Raw genomic sequence first — 4226 nt, 5'->3', positions numbered from 1 at the left:
CCTCCCCATGAGAAATTTGGGTGGTTCCCCCAACCTGCATTGAAAGTATTACTATAAGAATTATTTTGAGATCGAGGATTATTACCCATGTAATTTAACTGCTCGTTCTCCATGTTGTGGCCATAGGGTGGGTATTCTGAATTGCTTGATCCACCTCCACTTGCTTCGCACTGCATTAATGGGTGAACCTGTGAAGAACTAAGAAAACCATCAATTTTCTTATTCAAGAGTTCTACTTGATTAGAGAGCATGGTAACCGAATCGAGGTTATAAACATCGGTTGTTTTCGTTGGCTTTGTCCGCAAGACTTGCCACTGATAGTTACTCAATGACATCTCCTTTATAAATTCATAGGCATCTTCAGGTGTCTTATTATTGATGGTTCTGCTAGCAGCTGCGTCAACCATTTGTTGAGTCGAAGGATTCAGGCCATTATGAAAGATTTGAACCTGTAGCCAGAGTGGTAACCCATGGTGAGGGCATCTTCTCAAAAGGTCCTTGTATCTCTCCTATGCATCGTAGAGTGTTTTTAAATCCATTTGCATAAAAGAAGAGATATCATTACATAATTTAGCCGTTTTAGCCTGCGGGAAATATTTCAATAAAAAGTTTTCGGTCATTTGTTCCCAAGTAGTGATTGACCCCCGTGGTAACGAATTCAACCACTGTTTAGCTTTGTTTCTCAATGAAAAAGGGAATAACCGAATATGAATGGCATTATCAAAAATGCCATTAATTTTAAATGTATCACATAGTTCCAAAAATTTTGCCAAGTGAGCGTTGGGAACTTTGTCCTGCAAACCATCAAACTAAACAAATTGTTGTATCATTTGAATTGTGTTAGGTTTCAGTTCAAAAGTATTTGCAGCTACAGTAGGTCTAACTATGTTTGATTCAGTTCCTGTTAAAGAAGGTTTAGCATAATCATACATAGTGCGCGGAGCAGGATTCTGATTAAAAGCAATTGCAGGAGGTAGCAGATTTTCTTGGTTTTCAGCCATCTCATTAGTTGTGGTTGAAGTATCATCCTCTTGCTCTTCCTCTATGTATCGTAAGCTTCACCTTATTTCTCTTCAGTTTCTGCAAACTGTGCGATCGATCTCACTATCAAAATAGTAATGGTCCTGACGGGTTTCTTCTGGTCATAAACTAGAAAAACCTGTCAGAAGAAAATAATTGAAGAATTAGAAAAGAAAATAAAATTTTAAATTGCAATAAAAGTAAAATGGCTAAAGTAATAAAATCGAGTGTTCCTAATATCTTAGTTCCCCGGCAACGACGCCAAAAACTTGGTACGTGATATTCGTGACAGGTTTTAAAGATTTATGAATGAATCGTTCTTGAGACAAACTTATTATCACAATTAAGGCAAGTGTACCTATCGAACATTAGTATAGTTCAGCAAGAACGGATTGTCGAACCCAAAGGAACCACGAGTACTAGTATTTACTTCATTTTTATTATCTAGCCTAAAAATTAAGAGGTTTGGTTATCTAAACTAATTACTAAACTAAGAATGCACAGAAAGAAAATTTGGGAAAATTCGATTGATTAAGACAATACCTAAGGAAAAATCCACCTAGACTTCACTTGTTATTTGACTCTGAGTCAGACGATTTATTCATTTGAGTTGATCTGTAGAAATCTTTAAGTTATATTATTATCTCTCTCGAAACTAATAACATCTAACCCTAGGTTGAATAATTGAAATCTCGTTCTAATTAACACCCTAGAATTGCATTAACTCGATCTATGGATTCCCTTATTAGGTTTCACCCTAATCCGGCAAAACTTTATCACCCTATCTCTAGGCGTGCAATCAACTCCGCTTAATTATGACAAATTTACTCTTAGACAGGGTCTATTCCTCCTCTGAATAAGAGCTTAACTTGAATCAATATCCTAGAATATCAAAACAAGAATTAAGAACACATAATTAAGAACAAGTCAAATATTTATCATACAATTCAGATAATAATAACAAGATCCGTCTTAGGTTTCATTCCCCTTAGGTATTTAGGGGGATTAGTTAATACTTATGAACGAAAACATCTCAAAAGCATAAAGATAACAAAACATAAGAAAACCCAAAACTCCTGAAGGAACTTGAAGGGAGATATTCAGTCTTGATGATGAATCTGGCTTCTGAGATGGATCAATTGGCTTTCATTGAGTAATTCATTGCTTCCTACTCTGCGTCTCCCCTCTTAAGTGCCTACTCAGGTGTTTAAATAGGCTTTTGGATGCCTAAGAGCCCTAAAAATTGGCCTTTTTCTAATAGGACTATACTTGGGCTCGGCAAGGACATGTCCGTGTGACACGCCCATGTGCAATTACTCCAGCCCGTGGTTAAGGCTATTGAATAGGCACAAGCGTGTAGTGTACCCCTGTAAGTCGTGCTTCAATCCTGCCAAATGGACACGGCCGTGTGACACACTAGTGTGAGGAAGTCCAAGCCGTGTTGATTTCCCACGTGGGTCCATTTTCTCCATTTTTGGCTCGTTTCTTACTCTTTTACTCTCCTATGCTCTCCTAGGTATAAAACATGAAATTAAAGGATTAGGAGCATCGAATTCACCAAATCTAAGGAGAAACCATTCATAAATGGGCTAAGCATGGGATAAAAATATGTATAAATTACTGTTTATCAGAATATAGAATAAGGATTTAGGCTACTACTAATCTCCCAATTAACACTTTCCAAACACTTACCGTTCGTGCTTTCACCTAGCCAACGAAAGCTTAAACTAGCTTTTCCTTGCCTTTCGCTTTATTCGTAGAAGGTCCTAATGATTCTGATGCTTCACCAAAATAATTCACACAATACACACAGTTATCATTCAGCAAGGACTCACCAAAATCAACTAAAACCACAAGCCTAAGCTAAATTGTCATAAAACTATAATTTTGACAAGCTTAGACGAAACACAAAAATCTAAATACATATTCATTCCTATCACATGAAACAGATTCCCATCATCTAATTAAACATCCAAGGACAATTCCCTACCTTCTAACTACTCAAAACTATACAAATTCCTGGTTCCGAAGTTTTGACATACTATGGACATTTTCCATGAAAATTCAATTAATCATTATAATTCTTTAACGAAAATCTAAGGAATGTTTAGAAACCTTTTAATCGCATCAAAACTAATTGAAAAGCACTTTGAAACCTCGTTTTAATTAAAATCCTAAAATCCACCATTAACGACTCAATTTTTGGCATTTATTCAGAACATTCAATTCAATATGTAAAAACTCTATTTAAAAGACTAGATAACATCAAAACTAATAGGAAAATGAATTGTTACATTCGATGGGAGAAAATTGAATGTTTGTTTGAAAATCTAGAAAACCCACAAGTTTAAGCAATGGTGAAATCAATGGTGTTTTTTATGATTTTTGTGGAATTCTAAAGAGGTTTAATGGTAGAAGGATGGTAGAAATCAAAAGAATTGAAGTTTGAGAATTAAAATTGGATGAATGAAACTTGGGAAAGCAAGGGATGGCTAAAAATAAATAAATGGGAAGGGGTTTAGTAAGCTCTTAAAGGTAGGAGGAAATATTAGGTTAATTTTAAAGTTTTATGTTATTACCCTTTAAGTTCTCCTAGTTTTAACCCCTTTTCAAAATGGTCCTTATTTCAAAAATAAATATCTTTTGAACACCATTTTCAAAAAAATTGATTTGATTTTCTAAAAGCCATAGACAAAGATAGTTTCAGTTTACCATGCTTCGAAATTTCAGAGCACACTAAAGTTAAAATCCCTAAAGTATCCTCAAACTACTAGGCCCAATTTTAGGGTGTGACATGTAATCTATTTTCTTTCTTTGCGTACAACAAGAGCAGGATAAAAAATCCACATCCACCAGGAATTTGGAACAATCATCAAAGGGATAAACGAGGTTTCAAATCAAGGTTAAACATTCCAACTCATACTTTTACTACTCTATTGGATTGGGAAGATATTGTTTGATATTCGAGTTAGTCTTTTTTGATAAAAACTTTATCAAAAATGCCTCCAAGAAAAACTAGAAGGGCTAACGAACCCAATCCATCGACAGTTACAAAGCCTTCCAATTTTCCAAATCCAAACGTTGAAAAATACTTTTTAGAACTTCAAAGGGAAAATGTTTATTTAAGAAAGGGGATTTGAACCGTTAATGATTTTGTGTAAGGACGTATGACCCCAAGTCTAATATCATAAGTGAGAACGCTTTTG

At 35.1% G+C, this 4226-nt stretch overlaps 1 non-coding gene across 1 annotated transcript; it reads left to right on the top strand.

The window, feature by feature from the left end:
- The first annotated feature begins 465 nt into the window (after window positions 1–465).
- LOC121204417 (small nucleolar RNA R71) lies at window positions 466–572 on the top strand. Its single transcript, XR_005899342.1, has one exon. It is a non-coding gene; the product is annotated as a small nucleolar RNA R71 (small nucleolar RNA).
- Window positions 573–4226: the final 3654 nt, after the last annotated feature.

The sequence above is a fragment of the Gossypium hirsutum genome, chromosome A07 (genome assembly GCF_007990345.1).
Source record: "Gossypium hirsutum isolate 1008001.06 chromosome A07, Gossypium_hirsutum_v2.1, whole genome shotgun sequence".
NCBI lineage: Eukaryota > Viridiplantae > Streptophyta > Magnoliopsida > Malvales > Malvaceae > Gossypium > Gossypium hirsutum.
The sequence above is the reverse complement of the archived record's forward strand: the minus strand, read 5'-3'. Positions and strand labels throughout refer to the sequence as shown.